The sequence below is a fragment of the Haemorhous mexicanus genome, chromosome 1, assembly GCF_027477595.1.
Source record: "Haemorhous mexicanus isolate bHaeMex1 chromosome 1, bHaeMex1.pri, whole genome shotgun sequence".
Taxonomy (NCBI): Eukaryota; Metazoa; Chordata; class Aves; order Passeriformes; family Fringillidae; genus Haemorhous; species Haemorhous mexicanus.
In genome coordinates, this window is record NC_082341.1 from 120105560 (window position 1) to 120122177 (window position 16618).

The following is a 16618-nucleotide window of genomic DNA, read 5'->3' on the forward strand; positions in this document are numbered from 1 at the left end:
ACAGAGAAGGTCTCAAAAATAAACAGTGCTAGTTTTCCCTGAAAATTTGTAGCAGTAATGAAAATTACAGAGACAATTTTCTACTGTTTTTCCAATAAATGAAAATATGTAATTGAATATGTCCATTTTTTTCTCCCAGGGCTCTTCTGCATTGGTCACTCTAAGTGTCAGAGAAATGAGAATTACCAGCTGAAATGCTATCTGGGAAACAGAATCTTGACCAAGAATACATACAAATGTGTCTGTTTGAAATCTCTGCATTAATGCAGGCCCTGGGCAAAGGTGACAGGCAATGGTGAAACAAACATACTCATTAGAATATTTCTATGCAGTAAACAAATACAGATAAAATATAATTATTTTTTCCAGCCCCAGAGTTATTCTCTTGCCTTCTAAAAATGATGAAGTCACCTTTCTGGTGTGTCTAACTCGAAGAGAGGCAATTTATGGCAGGTAGATTAGATGTCAAGGATGTTTCCCAACAGAGATCCCACGGTCTGGCATGCCTCACAGTATGGCATTTCTGTTTCAAGGCACCCTTGTCACCCCTGACTATGAACAAATCCATTTGACATCTGGATGTTTTTCACCTACTCTGCTAAAAATGGGTGTCGAGCAAGAGTAACAAAAACTCAGTAACTGACACACAGGAATGAAAGTTTTCTCTACTTTGAATTGGAACCATAATGAGGCTAAGAAGATTCAAAATAAATACTGTCACCTGTATTTTAGCACTTTCATAATTTACTTAATGAACACGGATATATGTTATCTTTTGGAATCACAGTTATTTAAAACTCTTGCCTTTGTAGTAATTTTACTTTAGGAAGTGTACAAGGTTTCCAATACTGTAAAAAGAGTTGATTTTATATTCTATTTTTGCACCAATTTCCTTCTAACAGCCTGCCTGCATTAAGAAAAAAGAAAAAAAATTGACTAAAGTAGTGAAGTTAAAGAATTTAGTACCATTGAATAAAAGCTCTCCTTTTTAAACAAAGACCACCATCACTCAAAAAACCCTCCACAATATACTTTACCATGCTATGACTGAATTATTCCATTAAATAATTTATTCCATTAAAATAATATTCACTGTTTTCTGAAATAAATGAAACTCAAGTTTCTATTTCTGAATATTTTGGGGATTTTGTAATCCTTTTTCAAATTCTTGCTAAGTTCTGCATTACAGTTTGGGCAGGCAGTGATCAATGAAAGTAGTCGATTGAGCTAAAGGGAACTAAAAAGGTTAACCTAATATCCCTGAGGCCTACAGGTCAGCAACTAAGATGGTTTTCACTGAATGCTACAGTGGCAATTCACTCTTCAGATCCTCTGGGCATTGCAGGGACAGAACCTAATTCTTGCATCTGAAATGAAGAACCTCAGTCCTGACTGGGTGCTCAGATCTGCCCCCAGACCCTGTCCTGTATCCTGCCTGGGAAAAGAATGCAGCTCAAATCAAGCACCTGGGTGTACAGTCCTGGGAGACTCAAGGCTTGGAGTGCAGTCCATCTGCTGTCCCACCATTGAGGTGCTGTGTTCTAACTCCTGCCTTTCTGTTAGGATGGATATCTCTCTCCTTGGACTCTCAAAGCACTCCACAATTTGGTATCAGACAGGAGGAAGAAACAAAGGAATTAGTACCATACCCAGATCAACATTTGGGTTTTTCTCATTAGCCTTCACCAGACAGCATATTATGAAGCAGAAGTTTCATAACACACTTTTCATGTTGATTAGCACCCCTTCAGCAGCCTGTCTGAATCAGAGGATGTGTCCTGCCTTGTTAACATCTGCACAAAACCAATCCTTTCCACTCACTTCACTGGGGACAGTGTTACACACGAGATTTTCTTTGGGCTGCAGCACTGATTTTGTTGTATTTATCTGAGAGCACACAACGGTTCCTAAAGACACACCAGGGCTATTTTTAGTTTTCCTTGTCAATACACATGCAATTCTAAAAGAAAAATAACATTAATCTGATGGTGTCAGTAAATCTGGTGGCATTAGCAGGACCTAATTTCCAAATTCAGCTTCCTCCCAGCAGATATCACTTGAAATAACTTACACAGTTTTCATCTTTTCTATTAATCCCTCTTACCATGCATGTATTTTCAGTTTCCTCTTCTTTGAAAAAGGCAAATTAGCTCCACTTTGTAACTTTCCAGGCTGTTGACATCCCTGATGGTTTTCAAAGTCTCTGAAACATGCACACACAAATATTAGGAAAAGCAACAAGGCTCTCACATACCTAGGACCCTTTTAGTCATCACCCAAAATAAAGGAATTTTCAGGTTCATCTACTACCTCAAAGATGTATTTAAAAGAAGCTCTGCATGGAGATAGTTGGTCTAGGTCATGTTCACATCTGTAGATGACTATTCTAGCAAACACTCACCCAAAGGAAGGTCTGACTATAAAAAATACCATCCAATAATGCAGTCACAAATTTCAGCCTGTTTGTGTGACACTAATCATGCTTCTATTCCACTGACATTAAACTTCTGTGTTCCTCATCAGCCATTTCAAAAAGAAAACCTGTGTGATCAGTACCTTCTAAAATAACAGTTTTCATTTTAGGCTGCAATCCTGCCATCCCAGCACAAGGCTAAGGAAGTTTTTCTGCATTACAGTCCAAAAAGGGAACCAACCTGTGAGCATCCTGTTTCCAGGTAGTTTGTCATCATTCCTAACAAATACGGATGAGAGGGAAACACTGCGAAAAAGTTGGTGCAGGAAAAGGTTTGAAGTTTTCTTTTACTAACACAGCTTCCACTCTGTCAGAAAGCTGGAGCTGCTGCTTACACCAGCATGGATTTACAATGATACTCTGCTTCCACGCTGTGGCAGAGTTTGGTAGCTCCCCAGTCATGCAGCAGAATAAACAGAAAGGAGGAAGGTTGTACTTATTTAAGAACTTGAATTAGAAAGAATAAAAAAAGAAAAATTATTATGATTATTAGAAACATTTTCAGTGGTGTTCATCCTTTCACTACAGTCATTCATTTTTATATTTTCATTTTCATTTTTTATTTCATTCTTTTCATTATTTTTTCATTCATTTTTATAATTTCATTTTTATTCATTTCCATCTTCCACCTGTTTCAAGACTACTTTTGTCACCATAGATTGCAATGCAAGGTATTTTTCTTAAGACCTCCCTGTTACTGTACTTCCAGAGCTGAGGCTGGCAGCTGTGTGCCAGGGGAGTGGTGAGGTGGAGGGTTTGCACTGAGGATGGGGTTCTTCAGCACTCCCCATCTGGCCCCAGGCACGGGTGGGGCTGAAGGCACAGCCAGCGCTCTGGGACAGCTCCTGGTGCAGCAGATCTGCTCCCAGGCTCAGCCCTCTGCCGAAGCCAGGAGCAGACAAAAAGGAGGCAGCCTCGGGGATGCTTTCAGTGTCTGTGCTAAAGTGTTTAATCAAGGGTCCATCCAAGTGTGCAGTGGCCTTTTTGCACAAGGAAAACCAGCCCCAGGAATATGAGTCAATGTTTTCCAGAGTCACAGCTAAATCTTTCACACAACCAACTCTTCTTTGTAAGGAAATCTCCAGCAGCCCACAGGCAGAAGGCAGAGTAACACCTGATGACTAAAAATACTCTGATTGAGTAGGACTCCAAACAAACACACTGGCAACAGCTGTGTGCTTAGTTTATGTTGTTTCTGGAAGGCAGTGTTATTATTTTAGGTAAATAAATGATGCATTTGTGTAATCTTTATTTATTTATTTTACATGTGAAAAATGGTATTTTAATTTCTTTGCTGTCTTCTAGCTCTGACTCTTCAACTTTTTTGGGGGAGGGAGAGGGGCAGGTTGTCTATAATTCATTAAATGACATTTTTCTTATTAATCTGAAAGCATTCCATGTCTCCAGACAATGCATATGACCATATCTTAAAAGCCAATTGTTACACTACCTCAAAAAAGATAATCTATTGGTGTTTTTAATAATGCAAGTAAATAATTGAAAATTAAGCTGTCAAACTATTGACCATTGAATCTCTGAAATTTTATTTATTACAGTGATTTATAGAATGGTTTTGGTTACTTTACAGACTATTTCTTAATCTTCTGTATTGGCCATTTATTGTCCATTTTCAGCTTTTTTTCCTTTTTTTTTCTTTTTTTTAATCTCATCAACACTAGACTCAATATTTCCAAAATAAGGTGTGTTTCATCTGTTATTTCTCACAACTTTCATTTCTTGCTTAAATCCCAGTGTGGACACATATCTGAACAGGAGGAATGATGAGCTGAGAGGCCAGAATAGACCAGTCAGGCCATGGATCAGTCAGACCAGAGGGGACAACATTTGCAGTGCCATTGCAACAGGAGAGGCAGCTGTTATCATTGGCTAAAGAAATCACTAACTGATGTGAAAGGAGAGGAGAAGAGGCTGTTTTTTAATCACTGTGTGGTGGGAAATGAGACTGAGGAAGCACAGTGGACAAGTTTGTACAACTTAGACAGAAATTAGCAAATCTGGGACATCAGAAATACTCTGGTTTAATGATCTCTCAACTAAAAAGTGACATTTTGGGAGACTTCTGGCTACTCTCCTGTGGCACAGTTCCTGTTTGGACAGACCTGGGTACAAGGAGTTGGTCAAGATAGTATTCTGCACACTCAGTATATGGATGGATTTCAAACTAGCACTCAAAATTGGCTGTCACAGGGCAGAGGAATAAAGATCTGAACTCATCAGCAGTAGTAAAATGCAGAAAATATTCTGACAAAACTGGGCACCCTCAGTGTTGCAGAGTTGGGAGAGGTGAATAGGAAACTATTACTCGTTATATTGGGTAGCAAATTTGCAAAAATCACAAAGTAGGGGCACGAATTTGAATCTCTATATTTCCAACTCACCACATTCATGTTTTGATTTCCCTGGGAAAATCAGAATTTTGGTCGGTACCCAGGGTCATACCAGTGTTACAGTTGAAGCTGAGAGAGGAGGGACAGTCCAAGCTTCTTTCTCTGATCCTTCTGACACTGATGCTTCCAGATCACAAAATTTGGAGCAAGAGAACAACATGTTCAAGCAGCAGCCAGCCAGCCTGGGATTTTTCCAAAGCAGCACTCTGTGCAAGTTGCAGAAGCCTCCTCACACAAACATCTTCCATAAGTCTTTTTATGAGACCAGTTATGAAGCTATAAAAATGATCTATGGTCCTTTCCTAATTTTAGTATATTGGACTCTGCTGTCAGGCAAAATGAAGGTGAAATATTTTCCAAGACTGACGCAACATAGGTGCCAGAATATACATTGCTTCTTCACTTCACTAGAAATAGAAAAACAATACAATTGTACAATTGCATTTCAGGAGCTATGAGCACAAGATGACAGCAGGTCAGTGTCGTGCAGGCAGTTTTGTGTCAAGCAAGCACAATTCAGCTGCTGCCTCTTGCGTCCTCCTTCTGAGTGACCACCTAGCTCAGATCGGAAATGTTTCCCTGTTTTTTTGCCAGGTGAGTTGTTGTGTTGCCTTAGAGAGATTAAACAGCCCTGCAGAGGGTCAGGAGAGTGCTTGAGGCAGCAAGAAGCCAGAGGGAGAAGTAGCAGCAGATGAGTTTGTACTTCTGTGGCAATAACAGTGGAATCCACGGCAGAGCAGTGCCTGATACCAAAGTTAGATTGAGGAATGCAGGGGAGGAGAGGTAAAAAGTGAAAATAAAAGAGGGAGTCTGAAGCCAACTTTTCCCCTATATGGCTAGGAGGTGACCTGAAGTATTTGGAGATATGTCTGAGGACCCTTTCATGAAGGTTTTCTCTGTTACATCTGCCTGATAGAAGCGAAGAATAAATGGAATAAATATTCCCATGAACGTCAGCCTTGCAGCCTCTCAGCTGCAGGGACATTTTCCTTCTCAAGCCTGTGCCTGAACAACTGGAGCTATTCTGCCCTGGACATGTTTTCTACACAACACAAAAAGGTCTACTAAATGTCATTCTTTTCCATGAAGGAACAGCTGAATTTGGAAATAGTAGCAGTTTTGCCCGTTCTCCTTTCTCACTGATTTGTTTGCCCTGCTTGACTTAGCTTAGCTATCATTTATGGAAGTAACTTATTGCTGCAGAGATTCTCACCAGAGGGTTAATCTCTGAAAGAGGCTGAAGTCCATTTACACCGATAGTAGTTTTTATGAACAGCTTAAATAACTGATGAGAAATTTGCAATAAAAAATGTCAGCAAACATGGCAAATAATAACCCAATAAAAAAATCACTAGCAAATCCTGGAATACAATTCTGTTTCAGAACTCTTTTTGCCTTGCATTAAATGGGAGCTACCAACTTCCACAGTCATCCTCTGATGATCTGACCAGGATTTGCAGAAATGCTGAGTGCTCACGGCTTGAGTAGCTTTGAGGGGGCAATGAAACCCATGTGCTAACCATCTGAAACCTTCTGCAATACTAGGGAACCCAAAAGTCCTGCCACTGGGCTTTCCCCACAACTATTCAGATCAAAATTATCCTAATCTCACATGTTCAAGAAATATTGAGGGGAAGGGATTTCTAAAGGTAAGTAGCCCAACCATCCCAATGGTTGCTGAAACACAATTGTCACCAGACCTAGATCTGGTTGTTTATAGTTTTATCCAGCCTGATGTTGAAAACTTCCAAGCCTGGAAATTCCACAACCACATCCTACTCTCACAGAGAAGAAGTTTTTGCCAAAGCCTTTTGCTACGCCATCTGCAATTGCCAAGAAGGGTGCAACCCTGATATCGCTGTAGCTATGACTCAGGCTGCTATAAAATTGCCTCTTAGCTTTCCCTTCTCCCTGATGTAAGCCCAAGTAACACTAATAATAACAAGGACAGTCATAATTTTTTAATAGTCATAATTTCTCTTTGCCCATAATTTCTCTACTGGCCATGATACACCTTGCATATATTTTGCCTTTTTTTTGCAATGAGACACTGACCCTGGCTCATCTTATGGTGTCCACAAGCTTATTTTTCTATAAAAAGGTTCATTCTTTCACCTCACAAGAAAAAAAAAAAATACATTGGAACATCAATTTTTTGACGCTTTTCCTTAGCACTTATTGAGTGACTGAGTGATACCTTAGCACTCTTAAAAAGAGTAAATTTCAGCAGGAAAAACGTAGGTAAACTTTAACTTCATTGCTAGGCCAAGACAGTGAGCTTAGTAAGATCCACATAGATATAAATTCATGCTCATGTTTAAAGTTGTCATTATTCTGCACTCTAAAAGAAATTTTCTAAATTTAATTCAATATTTTCTAAATCAAAATGGAGCCAGAGGAGAACAAATTGCTCTATGAGCTCACAAGCCAAGTCTGTCCCATACTCCAGACATAGAGCCCAAAGAGGAAAAGTTGCTCATTCCCTACATTTTAGCCCTTTCAGTGCAGAGTGGAGGACACTCTGTACTGCTAGATAAATGCACTCCTGTCTCTGCATCTACTGTCTATAGCACAGAGGAGCTGAAAGTTCCTTGAACTGCTCAAATTCACCTAACATTACCCCAATTCTTTCCCAGTTAATCTCCCAGCACAAGTTTCTACTTACTAGGATGCAGTCATGTACCAGGAACTGAGAAGGAAAGAAAGGAAGTGGCACTTTGGAGAGGTTTTGATTTTTAATCAGATATAAATAATTTAATGCCTTATAACAAAAGAGAAATTGAAAACAGATTTTGTCTTCAAATCTGGTTCCACCATCATAAAAATTGTTCTGCAGATTTCTTCCTTTTCGTTTTTATTCACAAAATATTTGAAGCCAACCAAGGGCTTTAAAAGAAAAGAGAGAAGCAGAATTGTCTCTGAAGTTTCAGATGTCTAACAGCTTTATTGATAAAAACTGCACAGAAATATACCTATTTTAACATCCACACAAAGAAGAGAAATTCAAAAGTTACTCATGCCAAAAACAGTCATACATCTCAGACAAAAATTTGAACTTTGTAATTTAGTTTTGATTTTAATTCCCATCCTGAGTTTTCTTATGAGGAAGTTCTGTGGGAATTCACCCTGGGAGATTTTCAAAGCACTCAAGTATTTGCAGTTCTGATTAAGGACTCACAAACCCTTCCACTGTAGCAAACAGCTGAATAATGCAGTTTAGATTTAAGTCAAACCCCATCATAAAATGCTTTGGAGTCTTTCAGACATGAAACACTCCTGAGACAAAACTACTGTCTCCTGCATAAAAATCAAGGGTTTCCACTTAGGGTTACAAGGAGGAAACAGAGCCTGAGTCCACCTCATATCCTTACAGAGGATGATCTTCAATTCTACCTAAAGTAATACAGTATTGCCCTTTGGATAATGCTCAAATTTTTTTGGCATTAAAAAAAAAATGGCATGGCTGTACTGAATCAGCAGGAAATTGATGTAATTCATCATCTGAAGAGCCTCAGTTGTTCTGTCCACTCTGTAACTAAGGGCACCATAATGGTGACATAAGAGAAGGATAACTACAATGAACCACTTAAGAAGAATATGATCATACTGATCTAAGGAAGCCCCTTTTTATTGCCATTTTTATTACACACTTATGAAGGTAGAAGTGTTAACAAAAGGCTCAGAATATATTTGTAATATTGCTCAGATCTGTGCTTTGAAAATGTAAAGAAACACCCAAATCCCTTGATGGCTTAAAAAGAAAAGAGGAAGAGTCTGTTACTGTCAAGAATTTTAATATTCAGTATAGAGAAATAAAAGGTTCTTCCCTTAAGAGAAAAATATTTCAAGAGATGTTGAAAAGCCTGCAGTGTTGAACCTGGAAAACTTTTTTTACATTATTTGTCCCATTTTTAAATAGTGTCATCCACAAACTAGGGCATGGCAGACAAATACAGATGAGTGGGTTCTTCAACATGGAAAACATATTTGAACCATTAATTATTTATTACCATTTCAAGCAAACTTCCTATGCTTTGTCTGTTAGGCATTTACAGTATAATACTGAAATATTGAAGCACAAAAGAGTGAACTTTGTATTTTTAAAAAAATTAGGTTTTAATGGATGTTAGTTCAAGTAAGAAACACCTACAAACAAAAAAACTAAGAACCACAAATCAATCCAAAACCTAAGTAATTAATCTACTTATTTTTTCTGCTTTGGCTTAAAAGTAAGTTTTATTAATTACCATGGATGGATATTTTCTTGGCTGTCAATATGTCATTATCATGATTTCTCATCTCATTTTGACATGAAATTTTCAGACTAAATATTTGGTTTGAGGGATCTTTGACATGGTCCCCACATCATCCCTCTCCCTAAGTTGCAGAAGTATGGAGCTGATAGTTGGAGTGTTCAGTGGATGAGGAATTGGCTGGATGGTCCCATCCAGAGGGCAGAGGTCAGATGAAGCTCAGTGTTGAGAGATGCCCTGCAGGGTCCCCCACTGAGACCAGTGCTGTTTTATTCCTCCATCAGTGGCACAGTAAGCTTGAGTGTATCCTCAGCAAGTTTGCAGATGGCCTTGCCTCTGATGAACCCAGTGGATGTGTAGGACAATGAACCACCACCCCCACAGACACACAGAAAAGCTCAGCCAAGTCCTGATGCTGAGACTGCACTGCAGAAAGTGCCTGTGATGAACACAGACCAAGAAGGACTCAGTGATTCAAAGCATTTCAATTTATAGTGTGGACAGCTGCTCAAACAAACAGACAATGCTTGCTTTTCTTTTCTTTTTTTTTTTTTTTTTTTTTTTTTTTTTTGGTTAACACTAGCTTTCTTTTCTTCATTCTCTTTCATCTCTCAAAGTAGCTAAGCATTTTCACATTTTAAGTATTGCACTTAAATATGCAGCTGTATATAATTAACAGAAGGAATTACTTGCACACATAAATGACAACTTCCAAATTAGCTCTCTATTCAAAGTTAGGGTTCCTAGCTTTCCCCAGCTCTTCTTTTTGCTGTTGTTAGACTTTCTGGTATCTATACCATCCCTCTGGCAGACAAGGACACATTTACATTGGCCTTCACTAGGCGAGCAACCATCCCTGCAGGAGAATGAAGTTTGGGACATAGCAAAAAAAAAAAAAAAAGTTCTTCAGATCTACTCCTCTCTCTCATCTTGCCTCAGGTTTGACTGACTGACTGACTGACTGACCGACCGACTGACTGACTGACTGAGAGCCTGTGGAGAACAATGCACCCCTGCTTCAGCTGGCAGCTGGAACAAGGGGCACACAGGACTTTCTTTTTTTCTCTGTCCCACAGGCCTGGAGGTGACAGTCACTAGAAGTCCATGTGGTACAAATTAAAGGCAATGCAGAGAAAGAAGTAATATCACATTTTTAATCCAGTACTGGAAGGCAGTTGTGGATGAAAGCACAGCTAGCTTCCTGCAAAAGGCTGAAAGAGAAAATTACTTCTTTTTTTCCCTGCATGTGAGAAGTGGACACAGAGAACAAGAAATGCCAGTGGCAAGAGATAAGAAAAATAAACTCCAAACAACTTCAATAGCAAGAAGCTGATAAAATATTAGTTTGGTCACTGTTCTTGCAAGCATAGTGGCCTGAAAGAGCCTGGAAATATGTGATGGATCTTCTTCAAGATGTAACATTTCCAGATAAGGATGGGTACAATTGCTGTCATGTTTAAAAAAGGTCAAAAAGAAACCTGTTCTTTGCTATCTTGAAGGAAGATCTAATTGTATCAATCATGCCCGCTTAACTGAAGACATGTCACAAGCAAGGAAAAAAAATGGTGACTTTTCTTTGTAAAAATGAAACAGGCATGTAAGCTCATAGGCATCAAGATCATTTTGGCTCTTCAGGAGATTCATGAAAAGACAGAGCCCTCTACTGGCCTCTGCTTCCCTCTGTTCTAAGCCTTTTAGAGATCCCAGTGTCAGCACTAAAAGCTTTTCTGCCCTATGTAGTGTTCTTAGTCTAAATCTATCAGGATGGAGTGCAATTCAGGTTCCAAAAGCCATTGTTACACCTGCATAAAACTATTTTTGTAAGAGAAGATTGGTATCTTATCAGAATAGCAGAGAGAGATCTGGGTTAGTTCTGTTCGGTTCCAGCAGAAAATGTTGCATACAAGAAATACTTGACTTTTGCTTAGATAAACTAAAATCTTTACTGCTGATACAAATATTTTCAACAGGTTCCAGTATTAAAATTCCAGAATATTATCAGAAGCAGGTTAAAGCACTTGCCTTTCCCCTAGTACAGATCTCATATCTATTTTATCCCCTTTATTTCAGTTAAACACTATCCCCTTGCAGAAACAGAATGTGCACCATGTTATTGGCCCTCTGCAAATACAACTAGAACATACCCACCCAGCCTGGGTGGATTTCAGATGAGAGGACTGCAAACTTGACACATCCTTAATTCTATTATGAACTCATCCCTTTGGAAGAAAAATTAGTTTTCAAATGTAAAAGCCAAATCTGTCAAGTTTCACCTCTGTGCATACCCTAAAAGAATTATAACCTATTAGCACAATGTTTGTTATGCTTTTTATTTGGATCACAGCTCTTAATTTGGAAGAATTCCTGTAATTTGGAGTAATTTTACTTAAAAGGTATGACAAGTAAAGGGTCACCAGGATTAGGCCCACAGCAGAGATAATGGGCAGCCATTCCATTTTGTCTGCCCTGATTGCAAAGCATTCCCACAGCCCCTTCCCAGCCACCTGACTGAACAATCTCTCCTTCTGTACCAACTGCTGGTGCCAGGCCAAATTTCCATCCTCTCCAGAGAACTTCAGCCCCTTGCCTGGGGATCAGGAATTCTCTTTGACTGACAGACTCCTAAAATACCTTTAAGCAAATGAGTTAGGGCCCAGACCAAGTTAAAACAGTGCTGAGCAGCATTATCCTGGAAAACAGCTTAATTATTGCAGCAGTGCAAATGAACCAACATTTGAAGGAGGGCTTTTACTGACTGAAGAGCCTTCAGCTCAGCTGGTTAGAGCACAGTTTTGCAAAAGATGCCAAGCTTGTGGGTTTGATCCCTGTATGGGCCATTCACTTAAGAGCTGGACTCTTTGTGGGCTGCTTCCAGCTCAAAATATTCTGTGTGCAGGATGTACTTAGTGTGCAGGATGTCTGTGTGCCAAGAGATGAGAAGCCTACTCAGGACAGCCTTGCTACTGTACAAAGAAAGAAAGATACAAACGGCTCTAGGGCATGCACAGCAAAAACTAAACATATTGCATTTTTAACAAACTTAGCTTACATCTATAAATCAAATATGGACAGCATGATTGTCTGAAGAGAATAAACAAAATCAAGAAGTTGTGGAACACAAGATATGCAAGAAGCTGACCCAGACAATCAGCAGACATAAATTTGGTTTATGTTGTGGAGAAGCAGGATCCCACCATGTTGTACAGTTACATATTACCTTTCACACTACTTTGAATAATGAAACTTGCAGAATGCTGGCCCTGGGGCAGGACACAATAGATCAGGTGTGAGATAGGCACGTTTGAGAGCCTCATGTAAATGGCTGACAGCATAGAGCACACATCTGCCTCTATCTGGACCCTTCAGACTTCCCAAAGGATACAGCTGTTTACAACAAGCCACATGCACACAGACATTCACTTACTCACTTTGCAAGGTGAGAAGAATCCCTCCTCCTCCGGGTGGCATCTTCGCTGAAGATGAGTTTTGGAGCATTGCAACAGATTCCAAACTCCTCATCCTGTTAGATCACAGATGATCTAGGGTTTTCAAAACATCTGTGTACACTTCTGAGGCATATGTTGCCTAAGTCCAGGATGACAGACAATTTCATCGTACATCCAGACTTGGACATATTGAGAAGGCTGAGAAGAAACATATTTGAAGTTGCATCCAAGAACAGCCCAAAATGCCATATTGATGTGAGACATTAAAGGATCTGTCAACTTGCTCCATGGTTTCACTTAAAAGTGGGACATGAATACAATAAGGGCCAATAATGGTACAGTTACTACCCTGCTACTATTCTCATGGAAACAGATTTGGGCAGAATGGTGTAACTGGTGTAATTAGAAAGAGATGTGGAAATGATGTTGGAAAGAAAACTGCTTTAGATCCAAAGAGCAATACTATCTGAGGGATTTCGAAGCACTCACTTTCACAAACTAACCAGCTTTCACAGCAACACAGGTATGAAAACAAAACTAGTGGAGATCTTGAATTATATTTATCATAAACTTGGCTGGACTTATCAGTAACTCCTCAGGCAGGAAGACTCACACACATGATGGATACAGCGCAACTGAAGCAACATGACATGCATTACTGGGAAAAAAAATCTGGAGCATAAAGAATAAATACCCCCTAGAAAGACAAAATATAGAAAAACACCTTCACAAACCACTATTTTCAGAGAATTTATTTATAGAATTGTTACTTCAATTTGGCACACAATTGGAAAATGCTAATACAATTTGGTGGGATAAGAGTAAAAATGCTGGACTGTTGCTGATCCTTTGGAGAGAAAAAATGAAATATGTATTGCAAATAAGGGACAATTGGTGTAGGAAACAATGTTACCTGAAAGTGGGCTCTATCAGCTGTAGAACACAAAAAACCTTGAAAGACCTGACACTGGGGTGACATTTCCAAATGTAGACTGAAGCTGCTAAGAGACAACTTTAACACAACCCAGGTTATTTGCTTTATTGACATAGGTTGAGCTTTTCAGAATTTAGCTTAATTTACTGTTCCCTTTTTATCTGGCTTGGTGCTGCTCACATTGAGTTCTGTTGGAATACTGCTGTTGAGTTCAACAAAAATCAGGCCTTTCAGAGAGGACCAATGCAGTCTCTTTCATATCTTTCATAAGCAATGAAGCTCTGCACCCTGTGAGGGGGGCACAAATGCTTGGAACATTATAATGAAAAACCATTTTCTCCATCTTTTTGGGTGTTTAACTTCTCCTTAGTACACCTGCATCTTTTCTGTATGTTCAGTACCCCTAATTGCATAAACCTCTCCATGTTCCCTTTACTTCATTGGCAACTATTGCACTTCTGGTAGAATCAGTCACTACCTTAGACCTTAGTCCCAAACATTAAAGGAAGAACAAAGAGGGAAAAGTAGCCACTAATTTCTGGCTCCAGAGAGAGGACAATGGACGAGGACTTCTCACAGAAGAGCTGAAAGAGCTGCTGTGGCACCTGAAAGCCAAAATATATAAGGCTTCAACACCTTCTCAATATGGGTGGTGGGTGCATGACCTGCTCGTGGGGTGGGAAGACACTTGCACCAAGTACTAGGTCATCACTGCAAGAGTTGTGGTTCACAAGTCAAGCAATTGGGTCCTCAGAATTACCTCATTCTGAGGACCCAACTGAGTTACATTACAGTGAAGCAGATATAGTCCAGTTTTATCACTGAGGACAGCAGATTGAAGACAAGACTATTGGTGATATTCTGGCAAAGTCAAATCTGTAATTGTGTGAAACGGCCTAAACCACTAAAGCACAGATGAAGGACTCAGCATGAGTGGCCTGACTGAAAACCATCCATTGAGGTTTGCCTTGGTTAGAGGCAGTCCTTCCTGCCCTCCTCCTGCTTGGGCTTAAAATCTCACAGGCATTTATTTGTGGTCCATTGAATCTTACCTGTACCATTATCTAACCCCTGAAAGACAAGAGACATGAAACAATTACTGCAATTTAAAAATAAAGAAACAAAAATAATTGTCCTCTGTTGCACATCCATCTGCTTCTTTCTGCTGCTTGTTTACTTTAGGAAACAGACCCACAAAGAAGTTGGGCGTAACTGGGGAGACAGTAGCCTGGAAAAGCAGTTTTCTGTGAGAGAAACTGCTACTGGAATGAAATCCAGGAGACAACAAAGCAGCCATTCTCTGCAGGAGTAACACAGCAGAAGCCCAGAACGACACTTGGTCACTTCTAACTGCACAGCTCTTGGGAGATGTGGACTCCGTGTTTTAGACATTAAATCAGGAGTATAAAATACTGCACTACTGTTGTACAACCCAAACAGGTAACAGGATGCTACAAAGACATTGGAACACACTTATTTATAAACAAAAAAGCAGAGATGAACCCTGTACTGATTCCCCTCCCCACCTCTGGTCTCCAGCCATTGGCTATTTAAAAAAAAAAAACACCCAAAACTTTTGTCACACCTGAATCCAATTAGAAAATCTGTCCCTTGTAACAACCATGAAGTAAATATACAGAACAATATCACTAGATGACTTTGCAGCTTCACCTGTATGGTTAACTCGCTCTCCAAGTATGCCATATCTGCTAAGTATTTTCATTATCATTACATGCTCTGTAGATCAGAACAAACAGCTCTCAAATCCATCTGTAAAAGTCTGGCAAACAGGTTAATCTCAAATCCAGTTCAATACAATATTTAACCCATTTATTTCTGTCTCCATTTATTTAGAAAATATTCATTCAAGGAATGAAAGCTAGGACTCTTGGTACAATACCAGGTATTATCTATGCTATCATACACTCTTTTAAGAAGAATGAAAAAGAGAAAATACATACAGCTTTAGAATAATTTCACTTGCAACCCTCTTAATCATAATAGTCACTCAAAATATCCACCATTGGAAAACCAATGCTAAAATAATACATTCTCTTACTTCCCTTATTTGGAGCTAGATTGCTACTATGATTTTTTTTTTTTAATTAAGATTTTTAAAAATATATACTTTTGTAGGACCTACCTAGACCATGCAATTGTTTTAAGTAGCATCCCTAAAAATGGTGTGTGACAGTTTCATGTGAAAAAGGCTAAGATGTGAAGAACGCTGTTGCAGCCCAGCAGTAAGATTTGGGTATGGTATGATTTCCTACCCTCTGGGCATAAGGTTAAGTCACATCCACACTGATGAGACCAAACAAATATTCAAGCCAGAATTTAAGCAGAACATTTCAGAATGGAGTGTAAACAGTCAAAGAAACAACATGCTGAGTTTTAACACCATACAAACAAAGTGCACTGGAATGCGTGCACTAAGCAAGCACTTGTGAATACTTGCTGGTCTGCATAATAGTTACATTTATTGCAAAATGACATCTGAAACTGATATTCACCAGCTGCTCACCTATTCTCACACCAAAGCTCTTTAAGTTACGCTCCGAGACCACAAGCACTACCTTAGCCCTCAACTGTGGGAAAGAAGCTCAGGCTCTACTACAAGTAATTAATTGAGCACCACACTCCTACTGCTTCCTCTATTTCACCAGGAGTGAGATTAGGCCAATAATGGTCCCCTGCGAAAGGTACTGAACACTGTGATCCATTGCAACAAAGCAATTTAGGATATTAACGTGTCTAAACAAGCACAAGTCTTCCTAATGGAAGGCTAGGCATTTTAGCCAGCATGTAGGGGGAAGGAAAGGAGGGCCTCTCCTAAGGTACTTTGTTTTCCTAAGGAAAAATAACGTAGACGAATACTTCTGTTCACTGGTCTATAACTAATACAAGTAAGCCCTCGTACATTACATAATATTTTTCATTTCCCATACAGGAAGTCTGATCACAGCTTATGCAAGGATGTGATAGAAGCATTCCCCAGAACAAAAGCAGTCCCATTTTTAGGAAGTCTGTTTACATAGGATTTCAAGCTGATTCTAAAACCCCAACTTGCCACAGATTTTATCTTAATTGCCTACTTAAATATT